This window comes from Rhamphochromis longiceps, linkage group LG2 (genome assembly GCF_057381845.1).
Source record: "Rhamphochromis longiceps isolate RC_006_pf linkage group LG2, R_longiceps_female_GT1.1, whole genome shotgun sequence".
Classification (NCBI taxonomy): Eukaryota; Metazoa; Chordata; class Actinopteri; order Cichliformes; family Cichlidae; genus Rhamphochromis; species Rhamphochromis longiceps.
In genome coordinates, this window is record NC_140558.1 from 13,301,372 (window position 1) to 13,322,721 (window position 21,350).

Below are 21,350 nucleotides of genomic sequence, written 5' to 3' on the forward strand. Positions count from 1 at the left end.
AATAGATTTCAGTCCTGGATAGAGAGTGGACTAACAACATTCCATTCCTTCACACATAAAGGGACACTACAGAGTTTCCAGTCTTTACAAATAAGAAATGGCTTAAGACAAGTAGATTTCTTCAGGTTTCTTCAAATGAGGGATTACTTTAATAAACACTGCAATATCCCAAACCCAAATATGGTTGAGTCAGAAATTTTTTTTTTTTTTTTAATTCATATTTTTATTAAGGTTTCAAAAGCAGGCATTCACAATATGTACATCATGTAAGCATTCTTCATACTTAGGTTATCTGCCTTAGATACTGAAATAGTATTTTAATTTACAACCAAGTCATAAGGGAAGAATACTTACAACGATAGAAGTAATTGAAACCATCACATAATCCGAAAATCAAAAAACAAAACTAACAAACCTAAAAAAAGAAAAAGAAAAAAAAACAAAAAAAAACAAAAAAAAAAAAACACGGATGTGTTGTATGGGGTGATCCTATAAATATATATACATACATCATAATTATTGGTTTGTAATAGTAAAATCTGGCCTATGAGACGTGATATATTTGACCCAGTTTTCCCAATATGATGTAAATTTCTCCAGCTTGTGGTTAACAGAAGCTGTTATCTTGAGTCAGAAATTTTTAAGATAGTTAAATTAGCATATGATAGTTCTCTGAGAAAGGCAATCTCCAAACTATATGATGTGCTCCTTCAAGCAAGGAAGGATACTACTCAAAATGTTAAGATTAAATGGGATTTGGAATCGGGGATGGGTATAACAAACGAGAACTGGGAGAGGATTTGTAATTTTCATTGGTACTCAACAAGTTCTTTATCTTGGAGAGACCACTGTTGGAAGAACATTATTAGATTTTTCAAAACCCCTCATCAAACTAAATATAAAAATGGGACAGCAGAATGCTGGAGAAGATGTGGATCAGAAGAGGCACATCATTATCATATCTTTTGGGACTGCCCTAACTTAAAAAATTACTGGCTGGGAATCCATAAAACTTTGTGTGAGGTTTTTAAGATAAAATTTGACATCAATTTTGTAAATTTGTACTTGGGCTTGGTTGCTGACTCGGTCCGGGGAGGGGACACAAAACTCTTACAAGCGCTATTAGCGGCCAGCAAAAAAATCAACAACCAGAAAGTGGTTAAATCCAACTCCGCCAACACTTGAGGATTGGTTTAATGTGGTTTTCGAAATATTTAAAATGGAAAAACTGACATTCTTTTTAAAAATTCGGAAAGACAAATTCTATAAAATATGGAATAAATGGATTAGCTTTGTGTCCCCCATCCGCCCTGAATTTAGGTAAGACCAGCCCTGAATTGGTGTATCTTGGTGTATCTCCCATGTATCGTACAATGTCAGGTTGACCCTCAACGTTTTTTTGTTTTTTTTTTCCTTTTCTCTTTTTTTTTGACTAAATAATGTCAATGCACTTTATTGTAACAAGTCCCTTTTTTTTCTTCAATAAAAATATAATTAAAAAAAAAAGAGTTTGTATCCTTCTCATGAATCATAACAGCATAAATACACTAACAGTCAAAATTATTCACTCACTCGTCCAAATCATTGAATTCAGGTGTTCCAGTCAGTTCCATGTTTACAGGTGTATAAAATCAAGCAGCTAGGCATGCAGGCTGCTTCTGCAAATACCTGAAAGAATGGCTGCTCTTGGGACCTCAATGAGTTCTAGTGTGATACTGTGGATGACACATGTGCAACAGGTCCAGTTGTGAAATTTCCTCACTTCTAAATATTCTACTAAGTATTAGAGGGATTATAACAAAGTGAATGCAGGCTACAGACCTCCAAACTTCACATGGCCTTCAGATTAACTCAAGAATAGTGTGTTTCCATGGCGACCAGCTGCATCCAAGCCTTACATCACCAAGTTCAATGCAAAGTGTTGATGCAGCGGTGCAAAGCACACCACCACTGGACCCTAGGGCAGTAGCAGCATGTTCTGGAGTGACCAATCATGCTTCTCCATCTGCCAATCTCATGGACGAGTCTGGGTTTGACGGTTGCCACGGGAACAGTACTTCTCTGACTGCACTGTGCCAAGTGTAGAGTTTGGTGGAGGGGGGATTATGGTGTGGGGGTGTTTTTCGGGAGTTAGTTCAGGTGAAAGGAACTCTTTGTGCTTTAGCGAAGACATTTTGGACAATTTCATGTTCTCAACTTTGTGAGGACCTTGCTTTGTGAAGACAAATGAGTGATTTAAACCAGCACAGGCTAAACTGATCCTATAAGGATCTTCATTTCGATGCTGACATAAGTATTAGTTAAGTCAAGCACCTTTGATTGAATTTGGCCTCATGAACCTGGAGTGTTTCATCCAATCAGTGTCCCTGCTGATCCCAGCTGTTACTCATTGTGTCTGAGTATTGTGAAGAAGGTGGTCAATATCCATATTTGTGATTACCAGTGAGCATCATGAGTTAATAAATCAAGTATAGTCACCTGCAGGCTATATCTGATCTACCTGGAGCAGCCTCACTGTTTCATTAACTGCTGGCCTGTAAATCACTGATATTTCAGCTTTTTGCTGCGGCTCTGAAACCCTGTTAACTCTGCTGCTGCTGCAAGCAAAGCAGGAGTTATAAGCCTGTAAGACATTTACAGTGTTGGGGAGTAACGGAATACATGTACCGCCGTTACGTATTTAAAATACAAAATATGAGTAACTGTATTCCGTTGCAGGTACCGCTTAAAAAGGTGGTATTTAGAATACAGTTACTTTGTTGAAATAAATGGATTACACGGCGGTACTTTCCTGTTTCATATTGAGGCGGGTCAGGACTGTTTGGGTTTTGTTTGACAGCTATGTTCTGTTGTTCCAGGCGGTAGCGTTACGGTTGCCATGGTTACAGGGTGACGCTCTCTCTGCGTGTTTCCTGGGTGAGAGAGTGCCTTTTTGTTGTTGTTGTTGTGCTAAGCTGAATGCTGACAGAATGCTACAAGCTCTAAAGAATGTAGCATCATGGGCAGTGTAGTCCGTGCTGCAGGGAGAATGGACTGCCATACACGTTATGTGTCTGTGAGCGCGAGGAGGGAGAAAAAGGCAAGTGGAAAAGTACGAGTTGTCATCGAGCAGAAACGGGAGCTGGACGCATGTAAATATAATAATAACCACTGCAGCCAAGAAGAGTGCCTGACGAGCCCAGTTGTAACTAAGCTATTAAGACTCGACTGTACACTGTGTTCGTGTTTTCCTCCGAAACAATGTTCCGTTGGAGCAGCCTTTCAACGCCTCTCCACACAACAAAGTAAAGCGATTTTTCGGCTACAGCCCTACACGGAACCCGACGTATTAGCCAGAGGTCCCTTTACTACGGTTCGGACCTTCAGTAACAGTAATAAATCACAGCAATAGTACATTCACGTAGTTGTAAAAAGCATGATAATATAGTAAGTAATCCAAAGTATTCAGAATACGTTACTTCACAACACTCAGTGTTGGGAAGGTTACTTTTAAAATGTATTCCATTACAGAATACAGAATACATGCCCCAAAATGTATTCTGTAACGTATTCCGTTACATTACTCAATGACAGTAACGTATTCTGAATACTTTGGATTACTTACTATATTATCATGCTTTTTACAACAACCTGAATGTACTATTGCTGTGATTTATTACTATTACTGAAGGTCCGCGACTCCGAACTGTAGTAAAGGGACCTCTGACTAATACTGGGTCCCTGTCAGCTCGTAGCCGAAAAATAGCTTTACTTTGTTGTGTTGGTCAACTTTTCTTGCGAGAGACAGAGAGAGGCGTTGAAAGGCTGCTCCAGCGGAACTTATTGTTTTCAGAGGAAAACACGAACATGGTGTACAGTCGAGTCTTAATAGCTTACTTACAACTGGGCTCGTCAGGCACTCTTCTTGGCTGAAGTGGTTATTATTATATTTACATGCTTCCAGCTCCCGTTTTTCCTCGATGACAACTCGTACCTTATTCCATTCCCCTTTTTCTCCCTCCTCGCGCTCACAGATCCATAACGTGTATGGCAGTCCATTCTCCCTGCAACACGGACTACACTGCCCACGATGCTACATTCTTTAGAGCTATGCTTGTAGCATTCTGCCTGTTAGCTTAGCACAACAACAACAACGAAAAGGCGCTCTCTCACCCAGGAAGCACACAGTCGCAGAGAGAGAGAGCGTCACCCTGTAACCATGGCAACCGTAATGCTGCCGCCTGGAACAACAGAACATAGCTGTCAAACAAAACCCAAACAGTCCTGACCCGCGACAAAATGAAACAGGAAAGTACGGCAGTGTAATCCATTTATTTCAACAAAGTAACTGTATTCTGAATACCACCTTTTTAAACGGTAACTGTAACGGAATACAGTTACTCATATTTTGTATTTTAAATACGTAACGGCGGTACATGTATTCCGTTACTCCCCAACACTGCCAACACTGGACATTTATTAAACATAATGACAGAAACTGTTAAAAGTCAAATCCAAATTGGATTTTTGCCAGACTTTGTGTCTGGCCTGGGTCATTTCCTCTAGATTAATTTGAGGTAAACAGCAGAGAAGCAAGCAGGACAAATCTGCAGTAACATCACATCTCATACTAGATATCTGCTCTTCATCTCTCAGTATAATGAGACAACGAGTCAGCCTACATGAGCCTGCTCTGATGTTGCCATCTACAATATTTGATGTTATTAGATAAATTCAGACACTAAAAATGTAAACATCAGCCCAGGGTGTCTCTTGTGTTACTGGTTCAGTCAGCAAATTAGAGTTTTTACTATATGCATTTTTTTAGAGCAAAGAAAGGTAGCAAATACAAAGGGATGGTGGCTCATGACCTTTGCACAGTATTGCATTTGGGGGTAGGGATGGGGGTTTAAGTGAGGTAATGTGGAAATGGAAAAAAATCTTATTTCACTGTGTGAGGGTGCAGGGTAGCATTTCCCTTGCTAAAGTGAAGCACACACTCGCCATGTCTGAGGTGCCTATTTAAGGAGTTTTTTTGGGGGGCTGCGATGTTCATGTGTGTTGAACCTTGGTATTTATAAAGAGAAATATATTCAGAGCTCTGGGAAACGACTGAAGTCTGTTGTGATTGTTTTTTCTGTTATCTGGTCCCCTTCACGTTAACTACCGACCGCTACATGCTGTAAAACATCAATTCCAGCATCTCAAAGATGCTTTCCAACAAAACTAAGGGCAGCAGGTCTGCAACATGACAGCCATATTAGAATCAGGGAGGTTATTTTGAAGCCCTCGTTCAAATAAATGGGGAGAGAGCCATAATGTCACCAGCCACTGCAACATAAAAATTATATTAATAGCAAAAAATTTATTTTGGCCCAAATAAGAACTTCTAATTCTGTTTGACAGCTTAAAACTGCTTGATAACCTCTCTGTGTGACTTAATCACTACCGGCTATGTTTACCACTTTGCCTGCTGATTGGTTCTTTGGTGTCAGGACAGTCTCCACCTTAAATAGAATAGAATAGAATAGAATAGAATAGAATAGAATAGCCCTTTATTGTCATAGTACCTGTACAAAAAAAACTGAGTGCTCCACACCAACTGTGCCAGAATAAAATATAAATAGTAGTCAATAAAAAACAAACATTAGAAGTATATACAAAACAAGAGAAAGTCGTTGCAAAGTGCTTGGAAGTAGTGCAAAGAACAGACGTGTCTGAGTATAGAGTCTGTATGTGAGTGGCCTGAGTGATGAGGGTTACTCAGACCATGGCTCAGATTGATGAGGCGAGTGGGTACGGGTGGAGTGTGGGGGGATAATGTTTAATAGTCTGAATGGCCAGGGGAAAGAAGCTGTTAATGAGTCTGGAGGTGCCATCCAGGGGGCAGCCAGTCCAACGGGTGGTGGGCAGGGTGTAGGGGTCACCTGTGATGGCCCTGGTTTTCCTGAGAAAGCAGGATCTGGTGATCCTGTCTGCCAGGGGTGGCAGAGGGCAGCCGGTGTTAATGACCCTCTGCAAAGCCTTCCTGTTCTCAGTCGTGGCCCCTGAGTACCAAACACCAGGCAGGAGGAGAGCACGCCCTCCACTGAGGAGTGGTAGAAGGCCAGCAGCAGCTTCTGGTCCAGGTTATTCTTCCTCGGGATACGGAGGAAGCGCAGCTGCTGCTGGGCCTTCTTTACCAGGGCGATGGTGGTGTGGGTCCAGGTGAGGTTGGCAGATATGTGGGTGCCCAGCAATTGGAAGGTGGAGACAGATACTACCCATTCTCTATTTATAATGAGGGGAGTGGACCTGTCTGTGCCTGCTGAAGTCCATTATGAGTTGTTTTGTTTTAAGGATATTCAACTTCAGGTTGTTTTATGAGCACCAGCAGCACGTTCTCTACCTCCACCCTGTACGCTGTCTCATCTCCATCAGAGTTGAGCCTAGCCAGCCGATGGTGTTATTGGCATACTTGACAATAATGTTGGTTGGATGGGTTGGTTGTGTGCAGTCATATGTGTACAGAGTGTAAAGTAGGGGTAGGCAGTCTCCGATGTGCTGAGAGGTTACCTGCTCAAAACTTACATGACTACAGACGGGAGGGCTGTAGGTCTGTATTCACTGAGGCTGTCTACGCCAGTCTTTTTAGGGATGGGAATGATAATGGAGGTTGGATGGATTTTGTAGACATCACCAGGCACAGAGTGAGCAGCTGTGCCTGCTCAGACTAAAGCCAGCATTATTGTGACTAAACAGACAAATGTAGAGGTATTTAAGCATTGCCTGTGCTCTCCTAACTTCACATTAAAAAAAAACAAAAATCCAGCTTCTGAAACACAGCAGGATGCTCACAGACTCCTAAACAGCCTTTCAATAATGCCTTCTTCTTAATGTGCTTAACAGTTTAAACATATGGGAGGTGAAACGTGTCAGGATTGAGCCGCAGCCTGAAACAGGTTTCGCTGATCAATTGTCTCATTAACTGAACAGCAGCTTTCCCAATGTGATCCTCCTCTATTTCATCAGAGAGCTCAGATGTGCTCCAGCATGCTAATCAATCTATCCAGAAACTAATGCTTTCAGACAAGGTGTATGTAGCTGTGTGTGTGTGTGTGTGTGTGTGTGTGTGTGTGTGTGTGTGTGTGTGTGTGTGTGTGTGTGTGTGTGCTGGTGAAGGCCAGCTGTGTGCTGAGAGACAATCAGACCTGCCCGTCCATTTGCCGCTGCCACAATGAATTAGGGTCCAGATCCATTAAAGGGCAATTCCACTGTTCTGGATCGTCGGCGTGCTGCATTGATTGCAGGCTTCCTGATTGATTTCTGGAGTTTGATGAGAATCTTAAATGTCCCAGCAGTGACCAAATGTGCTTTGTTTCAGCTGGTCAAATTGTTCAACAAACATCCGTCAATCAACATTATTGATCAGACTAACATTCGCTGTATTTACATGCCCTTAAGGAACCGGACTACTCCAGCTTTCCAGCTTATTCCTGCCACGTAAACAACAAACCTTGTTACCGTAATGGAAATAGAGGATTAAAGAAATCTGATTTCCCAGGTGGATTTCTCTACAGTATTTGTGAGAAACCAGATTTCTAATTGGACTTTACAAGTGTGTATAGTGGGTATGTGCATGACAGAAGACTGCTGACAGGTATATAACAGTGATGGAAGAGGTGTCCATATCTTTTATTAGATTCACTCCTTATGTGTTAATAGACCTCTCTGCACTGAATCAAACTTGTTATTAATCTCTGTCTCTCTTCCACAGCATGTCTTTTATCCTGTCTTCCTTCTCTCACCCCAACCACATACATAGGGCGATCGTGGCTAAAAGAGTTGGCAGTTCGTCTTGTAACCGGAAGGTTGCCGGTTCGAGCCCCGGCTCGGACAGTCTCGGTCGTTGTGTCCTTGGGCAAGACACTTCACCTGCTGCCTACTGCTTTAGCCATAATATAGATATATTACAAAATATATATTAGCAATAATATAGATATATAGATACAGAAATGGGTCTGTTATAGGTATGAGGGTACAAAATATGGGTCTATTATGGGCATGTTACAATGTACACGGTATGAAGGTATGTTATGAATATGCTATAACCATAAGTATGTACAGGCTGTAGTGAGTGTACAGACTATGAACAGGATATAAATATTAAAGCTATACAGAAATATGAACTATGCAAGTTATCAGTGTTGGGAAGGTTACTTTTAAAATGTATTCCACTACAGAATACAGGCCCCAAAATGTATTTTGTAACGTATTCCATTACGTTACTCAATGAGAGTAACGTATTCTGAATACTTTAGATTACGTAATATATTATCGTGCTTTTTACAACTACATGAATGTATTACTGCTGCGTGATTTATTAATATTACTGAAGGCTACTCGCCATACCAATACCAACTAGATTTTTAAATCTTAATATAAAATGAATAACAGTAGGGTGGACACAGTGTTGGGGAAAAATGGAATACATGTACCGGCGTTACGTATTTAAAATAAAAAAATATGAGCAACTCTATCCGGTTGTTCAGTGATGACGCGGCGAATCCTACTTCCGGGTCTAAAGTAGTCTGCGTTTAATATGGCTTTTGTGTTGTTAACATGTTTAATGTTATGCATTTTCTTCTATTTGATCTCAAAAAGCTCCTAAAACAGTCAGTGATCACTGTTGACCTCTCTCGGCTTTTATTACCACTAATCATTTATTTAAGCTCAGTTTTTAAAACCTTAGGATGTAACTACAGCCCAGCCCATGCAGCAGTATGAATGACTAACCTCGTATTATGGATGGATTATCTGAGTTGTTCTCCTGGCTGAAGTTTGGTCCTTTTACAGCATCCTGCCATGCGATTACATTTGTTCCTGACCACCGAGAACACTCGCGTTAACTTTTATCGAGTGGAAAAAAAGTTAGCTTGTTTATATTATGCTAACATAGCTGTGTCGCTAGCGGTAACGTAGCACATCATTATACACCAGCTAGCCCAACTTCAGTAACCCTACAAACGTCACTACTGTTTAGTTTTCTGTCTTCATTTATGTTGGAAGTGATAGCAGAGCTGTACGTTTTAATTTGTTTCCAAAACCCCGCAGTCAGGACATGCTATATTGTATTTAGATTGAAGCTAGCGAGCTAACTCCCTGCTAACTTCTAACTCTGTTAAATGTCATAAATTCCGTTTTCATGGATGCCTGGATGTTAAACTCAATTGTTACACCTGGTAGAGCAGAACGCTGATCATTTTATTAAAGATGAAAGACTTTAGACAGTTTTTCAACTCTCAGTAATGCCATAGTGATCATTTGATATATGGACCTGCAGCGGAGTTTAGACCCAGACACGGCTAGTGACGTCAGACTGAACAACCGGATTACAGTTACAGTTACCGTTTAAAAAGGTGGTATTCAGAATACAGTTACTTTGTTGAAATAAATGGATTACACGGCTTTTCCTGATTCATATGTTAGGCTACGCCCTCTCTATTTTTTGGTAATTCCACACCGGACAAAACACGCATTAAGAGGCTCTAATGCCTGTGTCTCAATCTCGCGGCCCATGTCACCTCTACTTGCAGGCGCATAATGACGTGAAGAAATATTTTTAAAAATTATTTTTCGAAAAATTATTTAATATGAAGGCAATCCGGCTTCCTCCCACCGTCCAAAGACATGCAGATTGTGGGGATAGGTTAATTGGATAATCCAAATTGCCACTAGGTGTGAATGTGAGTGCGAATGGTTGTCTGTCCCTGTGTGTTGGCCCTGCGACAGACTGGCGACCTGTCCAGGGTGTACCCCGCCTCTCGCCCTATGACAGCTGGGATAGGCTCCAGCACCCCCCGCGACCCTGAAAAGGATAAGCGGAAGCGAATGGATGGATGGATGGATGGATGGATGGATGGATGGATGGATGGATGAAGGCAATCCGGTCTTTAAGTCTGACGTCATTAGCCATGTCTGGGCCCAAACTCCGCTGCAGGTCCCTAAGTCAAATGTTCACTGCAGCATTACTGAGAGTTGAAAAACTGTCTAAATTCTTTCATCTGTTACAGGTTATGTGATAGGTTTTTTGTTTTACTTTTAGAAATATAAGAAAATATAATGGTCCTGCATGTAGTGAATTATTTTATTTTGCAGTAAAGCTGCTCCTTTTTTTTTTCTTTGCATTTTTTGCATGCTGCTATCGACTGTTTATAAAGTAAAACTAACAAAAAGAAAAAAAAGAATCCAGTTCTGTGCAGCAGAAAACAGCAGACAGTTTTTGGAAACATAATGTTAAATATATATATATATATATATATATATATATATATATATATATATATATAACACCCAGCGCGCCCCTGCGGGCGGTTTATCCTTCAAGCTCGGGTCCTCTACCAGAGGCCTGGGAGCTTGAGGGTCCTGCGCAGTATCTTAGCTGTTCCCAGGACTGCGCTCTTCTGGACAGAGATCTCCGATGTTATTCCCGGGATCTGCTGGAGCCACTCGCCTAGCTTGGGAGTCACCGCACCTAGTGCTCCGATTACCACGGGGACCACCGTTACCTTCACCCTCCACATCCTCTCGAGCTCTTCTCTGAGCCCTTGGTATTTCTCCAGCTTCTCGTGTTCCTTCTTCCTGATATTGCTGTCATTCGGAACCGCTACATCGATCACTACGGCCGTCTTCTTCTGTTTGTCTACCACCACTATGTCCGGTTGGTTAGCCACCACCATTTTGTCCGTCTGTATCTGGAAGTCCCACAGGATCTTAGCTCGGTCATTCTCCACCACCCTTGGGGGCATCTCCCATTTTGACCTCGGGACTTCCAGGTTATACTCGGCACAGATGTTCCTGTACACTATGCCGGCCACTTGGTTATGGCGTTCCATGTATGCCTTGCCTGCTAGCATCTTGCACCCTGCTGTTATGTGCTGGATTGTCTCTGGGGCATCTTTACACAGCCTGCACCTGGGGTCTTGCCTGGTGTGATAGACCCCAGCCTCTATGGATCTTGTACTCAGAGCTTGTTCTTGTGCTGCCATGATTAGTGCCTCTGTGCTGTCTTTCAGTCCAGCTTTGTCCAGCCACTGGTAGGATTTCTGGATATCAGCCACCTCCTCTATCTGCCGGTGGTACATACCGTGCAGGGGCCTGTCCTTCCATGATGGTTCCTCGTCTCCCTCCTCTTTCTTGGGTTTCTGCTGCCTGAGGTATTCACTGAGCACTCGGTCAGTTGGGGCCATCTTCCCAATGTATTCTTGGATGTTCCTTGTCTCATCCTGGACTGTGGTGCTGACACTCACCAGTCCCCGGCCCCCTTCCTTCCGGGGACTGGTATATATATATATATATATATATATATATATATATATATATATATATACATTGCTCGGTGTACTTCATTGGCTTTTTTCCCCTAACAGCTTCTCAGATAATTGAGAATTTAAGCCTATGAAGCTCAAACTAGATCTGAGCAGCCTCATTGTCCATCCACACAGGCTTTGTTCAGCAGCTAGTGCTCAAACATTTAATTGTTGTTTCCAGATTAAAGTTATCGATTTATTTGAGTTGGGATCTGTAGGAGATTACAGACATGTAGAAAGGGTTAATTTTAATTTGAGGTTTGATTTATCAGGAGGGTTTTTTGTCTTTTTTCAATGTCTTTCTTTTATTTCTAATCACATATTTGGATGAAAGCGAGCAGTGACGTTTGAAGATCAGATAGCCCAAACCCAGATGATCACGTTAACATGAATTATTTGTGCTTCCACAAAGTAGAGGGCAGGGCGAATGTGCCCCTCGTGTTTGAATGCACATCAGAATGAGCAGTATTCCTTATTCTCAGAAATATGTTTTAAGGATGTGAAAGTTTCCACCTGACAGACACAAAGCTGAACCGAAAGGTGCTGAACCGCGTGGAGGGGGATGCCAAGCAATCACTGTATTTATTTTTTATGAAAAGCAGCAGGTGTGTTCAGCAAGCCCTGCTTGGACAAATAAAGGCTGAGTCTATCACAGACGACAATACGAGATATTTGGGTGTCTAATTTGTGATTTTAACCTCAGGGGACAAGGCGAGAATGACACAGATTACTGCTTTAACTGCATGTGCAGGAGTCAGGACTTTTCTTTCTGGGAAGGCAGTGAACTGCTGACAGCGGCAACCCTCGGCTGACTGAAGCAAATGCTCTGCGTAAAGACGAGAAGCACTGGGACACACAAGCACTCACCTCAGCAGAATTCATCCTAAAGAAAGTCATCTTTTTTTACATTTTATTTTTTCAATGCAGCTTTATTTGTTCTACAAAATGTTTGCACACCTGAATTTCAACTACGCATCAGGGGAAAAAACCTGAAGATAAATAATATTTCAGTCTGTCTGAAGGTCCTCATATATATCAGTTGCATGTTCTGTTTAAATCATTTCCAATAAAGAGCTCATTTACATATTTTTTTTTCACCTTCTGTTGTTGAAATAATGACTAAATAATGACAGGAGTGCAGACTGTTAAGACGAATGTCGTTTTAGACTTAATGTTGATTAACTGATTATCATAATTGTTGTAGTGTGACATTCTAGCACATGTAGTTAATGAGCAAACTCTGTAGTTGATAAATATAAACTTCAGTATAAAAAATTTATGAGCTCGGTCATAAACAAGTGAATGCAGAAAAAAAACTTGACGCTTATGTGAGGATTTGGACCTTAGCTGTAGCTGCACAGAGGTGAACTGTCGATGAACTCTTGGTTCTTGATTCGAGATGTTTCGAATAACTCTATCAGTCATCTTCTGCTGCGTATCCCCAAGTCTCTTCCTGGGTCTAAATTGTGGACATTCACTTGTTAACCCTGAAACAATAAAGGCATAAATCTGTGTATTAATCTATATTAGTTCAAATAGATCTAATAGGTTGCTCTAGTCTTCCAAGTAATACCTTCCCCTGGGGCGACCCAGGCTTCTAAGACCAACCCAGATTAACAAGTGCCACGATCAAGAGGGGAGCTGCCATGACAAGTCTGACTGATAAGATTTAACCTGCGAGGTTACTTGGGTTTCTTTGTATCAGGGCAACCAGTAGATGTCAAAGCAGTCGCGTTGGGCGAGTCCCCCCCCCCAACCACATCGGCTCTAGAACCTTACTGCACTCTCTACTGCATAGGATCCAGCTCATACAAGCTGAACCAGACTTTTTCTAATGTGCTTTTGTGGGCCTACCAATTGGCAAAGCTTCACCAGTCCATTTACCATCTTTACCATGCACCTGTGCACTAGCTTTGGCCAGTGCAAATGAGACCACAAATACAAGCCCAGCTCCAAAGAAGCTGGGATGCTGTGTAAAGTATTTTATTCATAGGAAACTCTTCCACTGCTGGCATAGATGCAGTATACGGTTCAGCATCATCCTACTGAACCACGAAGGACTTCGCAGAAAAAGACATCTGGATGGGCAGATATGTTGCTCTAACACCTGTATGGAACTTTCCACATGTGCCAGCTGCCAGTTCCAGTTGCTGCTAAGGGCCTGAAAATCACAGGCATCAAACACTGATTTTCAGCCTTGTCCTGTGCACACAGAGATTTCTCTGTATCTCTAAATACTGCAGATGATGAGATATTCAGTTTTCACAATGTTTTACTGAGTAAGTTTTGGCTCCAGACACGCTCAGTTGTTGATCAGTTTTGTTCTGTCATAAGCAATCCTTCCTCTTGGCTGATAACTGTCATGTTTTCTTTCATAAACAGCCTGATTTACAAACTGTTTACTGCAACCTTTATAGCAGTTGTGATGAAAGATGCAGTAGCAATTCATCTCATGTTTTCTTCTTTGAAGTATTTCCAACAATCGAGGCAAGTGATGGATCGTTTCCCGAAGCAGGAGCGATGGCTTGTTGGCTGATGATAAACTGAGCTCCCCTTGTGACTAATGGACTAATCAGTGCGGTAACGCCGCACAACAAAGGAAGAGGAGGAGGTAACCATCCAAAAACAGGGAAAACAAATATAGAAGCTGTTCCACTGAAGAAAGTTAAGCCGATACCAAGGTTTTACCATGCTCCGGTGACTCCACCGCCTTCACTTTCTTGTGAATTACTTCATTTCTTTTGCATTTTCTCCTCCTACATTACCCAATGCTGGTGAGAAAACACAAACAAACACAAAGCTGAACAGGGTTGGCGAATCACAATCTGGTGTGAAGCTCATGGAATAAGATTCAGTCCACTGCTGTGTTTTCGCTTCAGTTTAAATGCTTTATGAAAGATTTTACTGCAGCAGGAGGAAGAACAAAGACCGGATTAATGAGGAGGAAAGGAGATAAAGGAGGGAGAGCGGGTGGGGAAGAGAGAATAGAGGAGGATGAATAAAGGAAGCCTAAATGTGGTCTGAAGAAAGGAAGCAGAGACAGCGCTATGGAAGGGGACAAGACTCAGGTGAAAGTTTATAGGCCATTTATAAACACACCACTTCCTCCCACTGTGAGTGAAGCCAGGTATGGTATAAATGTCCCTTGTGCTAATGATGTCATTTGACCACTTATTTTTTACAGACATTATTTCATACTTTAAACATTTCTTTTCCTTTGTATTTTGCTTTTGGATGCTTCCGCACCTCCACATTCAAACTGTCTTGAGCCAAAAGCAAACTGGAGCAAAATATGTCGACCTTTGATCAGATTAAAGGAGGCAAACAGCTCCTGAACTGTGCTGATCATACAGCAGGCAGAAAAGCAGCTAGTGTTTTCTGGGATTGCACATTTATTTTGTAATGATTAAAGATTTGTGGTTGGATTTGTTTCTTGAGTTTCAGGGTGACGTCATCATATCACCTGTTTGTGAAGTAAGTGTAGAAAATTAGGAAATGAAAAAGAAAGCATCAAAGTAAATCCAGCTCCTTTTCCTACAGTGACCTTTTCACATCACTGGTATACGACTCTGTTACACACACACACACACACACACACACACACACACACACACACACACACACACACACACACACACACGCGTCTTCATTCAGTCCAGTCTCATTTCATGGCATATATACAGAGGCGCATATTACCTGTTCAGGAGATGGTGGATAATCACATTAACAATAAGAATCAAGGGAAATGTGTTCTTATTGAACAAAACCACTCTGAGGATAATTTTGAACAGATTTATCAAACTTCTCTAAGCCTCTAAATGTACATTAGAGGCTCAGTTCACCTTTTTTATTCTCACTTTACACTAATGACTGTACTACCTCCCAGCCAAATCAATATGTTGTGAAATTTTCTGGTGACACTGTGATACTACAAACCCACAGCTGTGTAGTGGAGGAATGCTCACCAACTAGATATTAATACAAATAAGACAGTGGAGATGCTGGTGGATCCCAGGTCAGTTGGAGATCACCTTCCAGTGGCTGTAAACGGCCGAAACATCCTTCAAATACCTGGGAATTCATATTGTTGGCGATCTAAGCTTGGTTTGTCCTCAGATCCATCAGTGTTGACACTTTCTCCGTAGACTCAGGTCGTTTGGTGTTTGCAGGGATATAATGATGATTTTCTTTTATAGAACAGCAATTGAGTCAGTTTTAAGGTATGGTGTTGCTAATGGTTTGGTAATCTAACTGTCAAATCAAAAGCTTATATTTGAACTTTGATTACGACTGCAGGGAAGATCGTGGGCACAACAGCTCCTCTAAACCCTCAAGAATTACTAGAACCGAACATCCTCAGGCAGGCAGATGGCATCATAACATGTTCTCTCATTTTCTGCATTCTGAGTATGTTTTACTATACTCAAGGCAAAGGTACAGAGCTTTTCTATGTAAGCATAACTGGTACAAGCACTCGTTCCTTCCCTTCCATCATTTAAGATGATTAATGAACACAGACCATGAGAGGAACAGGTCCAGAATAATAATTAAAAAAAAAAAAACCCAGATAACTAATTTGGTTCTTTAATCACTTTTATCTCGTGGTTACAGATATATAAGAGACTTTGACATTCAGCAGCCTACACCGTACACACCACAGTACTGCTTCCTCTACATCACAATTGTGTTTTTTCAGTCAAATCTGATTCTGTCGTTCACTACTAGATGCAAAGATTTTAGTAGTCATTTGATTTCTTCTCCTTTTTTATACAAGGGCACTTTGTTGAAGGCAGCACATGTTTATCTGTGACTGCATTTTATAAAAGCTGTAAAGACACAAACTCGTGAAATTTCATGTCAGCGTGCGGATCAGTCATTTCTTCATTCGAAACATCTCAGCTGATGCCTTGAAGCGGGGGGAGCGGGGCGCTTCGTGTTAGTACTGTGATCGCAGCAGCATGACTAATCTGATGCCAGTGACTTCCTCCAGCGCTGTTTTGATGGACAGATTTTTAAAAGACCTTGTTGCGTTGTAGGAATGTTCCTGGACTTTAGAACAGCAGGTCAACGCTGAAAGTGTTGATTCTGTGAACCACTGTTGGATTTAAGCACTGATGGCTCTGCAGCATGAACACATGATAAAGTGTCTTGTGAGCTGTAAACAGATGGAGCATGAATCCAGAGCATATACAGTGTTTTCTTCATATGAATTATTCACTAATGGCTGAACCTTGTGTGTTTTAAAGTGACATCTGGTTAATGAAAATGCTGCTGCTGTTCTGTAGGAGGACTTTCATTTATGGCAAACACCGGCTGCAATTAAACAAGATTATTTTTATTTAATTTTTCTAATGTTATGAATATTTTGAGGATCTACTCAGTTCCTAAAATAAGTTTACAAGGAAAACGAATAAAACTATAGGGATGTCCTGTGGAGACGGATTTAAGCCCCAGCACAAGTTTATCAAACCTTTACAGGCAAGCAGGCCTGTTGTTTACTGCTGTAGTTTTTAACTGAAGCAATAAAAATTATTATATCTGCTAAACATGAAGGCTTTATATGCTTTTAAATAACAAAAATATATATGCATCCACAAATATAACCACTCATTCTTACTTCATTTAGCTGTTTACAGCTAAATGAGGTAAGAACATTTAGCTGTTCTTACCTCACCTTACATCGTGAGGTAAGAACCCTGTCACCTAAAGCTTCTGTTGTATACAGCACAGGTACAGATACTCTACAATATTATATATATTTTCTTAAAAACAACAAGGTCATTAAGGTAAGATGTGACTTGATTATTCAAGACCTTGTATGTGAGGAGCAGGATTTGGGATCAATTGATTTTAAAGGAGCTTTTATCACATTAATGTCATGGTCCCGAGTCTTGTGACTCAGTATTTATGGTTTTTAAGTATTTATATTCTTTATTTCTGTTTATTTCTGGTTATACTTTAGTGGTTTTGTACTGTGCCTCCTGTGTGCTGTCAGTGTATTCTGCTTTGTTTCCTGTGTCTCGTTATGTCAGATTAACTCCGCTGTGCTTCCCTCCTGTTTTCCATCCCCTCGTTATTCCTGGTGTATTTAAGCCCTGTGTTTTCCTCTGTCCATTGTCATGTTGTACCCTTGTTGTGCTGTTCTTCCCTTTGTGGGCCTGAATTCAGTCCTTGGTTTGTTTTCCTAGTTTGTGTTTCTTATTTTCTGGTGTCCAGTTTAGTTTCTAGTTTTCATGGTTTTGATTTGTTTTTTTGTGAAATTTATTTTTAATGGAAAGTCTTCCCAATAATAAGTTTCCATGTAGGAGTCCTGTGTTTGGGTCCTCCATCCTGCCTGCCACAGCACACACCCTGACAATTAAACTTATAATAATGAATTATAACAGTCCCGCCTCATAAACAAGATGCAATTAAATAATGTTTTTCATCACTACTTGGACTGTATTCTAGTATCAGTATTATGAACAGTAAAAATGGCAAAGCCAACTGGAGTTGATTTGGTTTGTATTTGTTTATAGAGAAACCAGATAGCAGCAAAGTCCATTTGGCTATAGTTTTATTTCACTTCAACATGTATTATTTAAATACATTAACTTTATTTTCCCAAAGACTCATTGCTGCAGCTTCTCTGTTTTTAAGTCCCACATGTGACGTATTTTTCCTCGGTTGGAGGCTAGCCTGCAGACGGTGTGGACGCAGAGCACATTAATTAGCTGTATTTTCTTCTGCTAGGACAGTGGTGTTTTAAAGGCATGGTGGGTTAATTCAATTACATGCTCATGTCTGTTTTTTCCACAGAGCTGTCTCAGGCCACAAATACACAGAACAAGGTTCACGTCACTCTTCTCTGAAGTGTTGCCTCAGCCCGTTGTTTGTGAGCAGGAATAAATCCTTAAATTCTTCAGACTATGATGACAATAAAAATCATATTTTATATATTATTTACTCTACTCTTTTCTAACAATGCAATTCTTTTATATACTACAGACATAAATGTGTTTGAACCTCAGAAAATGAAGTCACTGAAGAAGTGCCAAAACCTGCAGTTCCTCTAACGTCCAGCAGAGGCTCCAACAGGGACTCAATCCCCACATGTTCACAGCCTGACACAAAAACTGTTTTGGAGCATTTTAATAACATTATGTGACCAATAAAATGGCTACGGAGAGATTATACTAACAGAGCTCCAGTTTGAGCAAGCGAAATTGTAAACTGATTTTGTTTAGGATGTTAGCACTAATTGGCACAAATCTGTCTGTTGCAACCTGATAGTCTGTGCTTGTTCAAATATGGTCCTTCTTCCAATAAATGACAACCAAAAGTCAAAGTGTTATATCCAGTCTATCCGGTGATGATTCTTAAGAAGATAAGAAGAACAAAGTCTCATATATGCTGTTGTGTTTGAAAAAGTTGTACTCGTAGCTAATTTATTTGAAAAACTCAATTTAACATCCAGAACATTTCATTGTCGAGCCAAATTTTTACCTTCTCTGTAGCAGCTGTGGTGTGATCGCCTTCCCGCCCCTGACAGTGTCATTTAATATGAAGCTAATCTAGCACTGCATTTATATTACAGATTCCATTTTCTGAAAATGTGCTGAGTTCATTCTCAGCAGCTTGGAAACTCATTTCATTTACACTCAGTTATACTTAGTCCTGTTTTACAGCCTAAACTTCATTAAAGTAAATGGGAAGTGTTGAGTATTCAAGGGTGATGTGCAGAGTCGTCACTACAGGGGGATAAAACTGATGAGCCATACCACGAAGATATGAGAAAGAGTTATCAAAGCTAGGCTAAGATGAGAGGAGATGATCAGTGAGTGGCAGTGTGGCTTCCTGCTGAGAAAGAGCTCCACAGATGTGATGTTTGCTTTGACAGCGCTGATGGAGAAGTTTAGAGAAGGTCAGAGGAGATTCACTGATGATAGGGTGCCAAAAGAGGAAGTGTGGTGAGGGTAGGAGTCACAGATGGGTTGAAGGTGGGGGTGGGATTACATCAGGGTTCTGCTCTGAGCCCCTTTTTGTTTGCAGTGTTGATGGACAGGCTGACAGATGAGATCAGGGAGGGGTCTCTGTGGACACTGATGTTTGCAGATGACACTGTGGTCTGTAGTGAGACTAAAGAGGAGGTGGAGGAGAGGCTGGAGAGGTGGAGGCATGAGCTGGAAAGAAGAGGAATGACAGTCAGAAGAAGCAAGACAGAACGCATGTGTGGGAATGAGAAGGAGACAGGTGGACATGCAAGGAGCAGAGCTTTGGAGGAGAGAGAATGGATATATTAGACAAAGGATGTTGAAGATGGAGCTGCCAGTCAGGAGGAAAAGAGGAAAACCATACAGGAGGTTCATGGATATACTAAAGGAGGACATGCAGTCGGTGTCCTCAGTCATGACAGAGGAGGATGCTGGGAAACAGAAGCAGGTGATCCACCGTGGCAATGAAAGTTTAGTCTCCAAAAAAGATCCAAATTGTCCATTCGTTGTATTTTGTACACAGCACAGTACACAGCACACAGCACAGCCCCACTCTCCCCCATCATCCTGACTGACACCCCCATCACCTCTGTGGACTCATTCCGCTTCCTGGGTACCACCATCACCCAGGACCTGAAGTGGGAGCCCACCATCACCTCCGTCATCAAGAAAGCCCAGCAGAGGATGTACTTCCTGAGGCAGCTGAAGAAATTCAACCTGCCAACACGGACGATGATGCAGTTCTACACTGCAATCATCGAGTCCATCCTCACCTCCTCCATCACCGTGTGGTACGCTGGAGCCACTATCAGGGACAAACAGAGACTGCAGCGTGTTGTGCGCTCTGCTGAGAAGGTGATTGGCTGCAGACTCCCATCTTTGCAGGACCTGTACACCTCCAGGACATTGCGGCGTGCAGCTCGGATCTCAGCTGACCCTTCTCACCCTGGACACAGTCTGTTTGACCTGCTCCCCTCAGGCAGGAGGCTCCGGTCCATTCGCACCAGAACCTCTCGCCATAAGAACAGTTTCTTCCCCTCTGCTGTTGGACACATGAACAATAACCATATGACTGTTCCCGCCACTAACACATGACCCTACGCTGTGTTCACTGCATCATTCCATGTTTGGCACTGATCACCACCTGCACTCATGTATATATCTTTCAACGTAGCACTCTTAATTCTTATTCTCATGTATATATCTCATGTATAGCTCATGCACATATCTTTCTACGTAGCACTTTTAATTCTTATCCCTACTTTTATTTTTTTTCATGTCTATTTAAGTGCTATTTATGACACTATGTTTGCACTGAAGCACCGCAGCAATTTCCTAATGTTGTAAACCTGCTCAACATTTGGCAATAAACCCCATTCTGATTCTGATTCTTTTGTGTAGTGAGTAATCTCATGTAGACCAATAGTGTTTACACTGACAGGAGATGTGCTGTTTAACAGAAATGTGGTTATGTAATCGCAGCCCGGTCTTGTAACAAAATGTGTGATGGCATACTGTTTCACAGTTAAGAGTTTTTATGGAATATCAGTGGGGTGGGACTCTTGGTGCTGGAAACTGGAACTGTGTAAAATGCTGTACGTGTCTCTGCAGTATATAGAATGCAAAATAAGCTACCTGTAATAGCTTGTCAATGTCTTTTAAAGTCAGGAATGAGGCAGGGGATCAGTTCTTGCTTGACCTGATTCATTTGCCTTCTCTTTGTGGGGCTTTAGTCTGCCTGGAAGCCTTGTAGTACTGCAGACAACTCAAGCTGACATCTCCTTTGATGCACAATTTAAAACACACAGCCTGACATGATATGGGCCTTGATGGAAAGTCAGTTAATCATCAAATTGATGTTTGACTTTTTTTTCTCATGCTCACAGACATCTGTATGACATTTCATAGAAATAAAATTTAAATATGTATGTGATGCAAAGAGAGAAAGACGAAGAAAAGAGTAAATTATCAACGCAGTCTAAAGTTTCATGATCACATTTGTACACTGATGTTGTGCAACATGACAGAGTCTTCTTATCCAACCAATAAT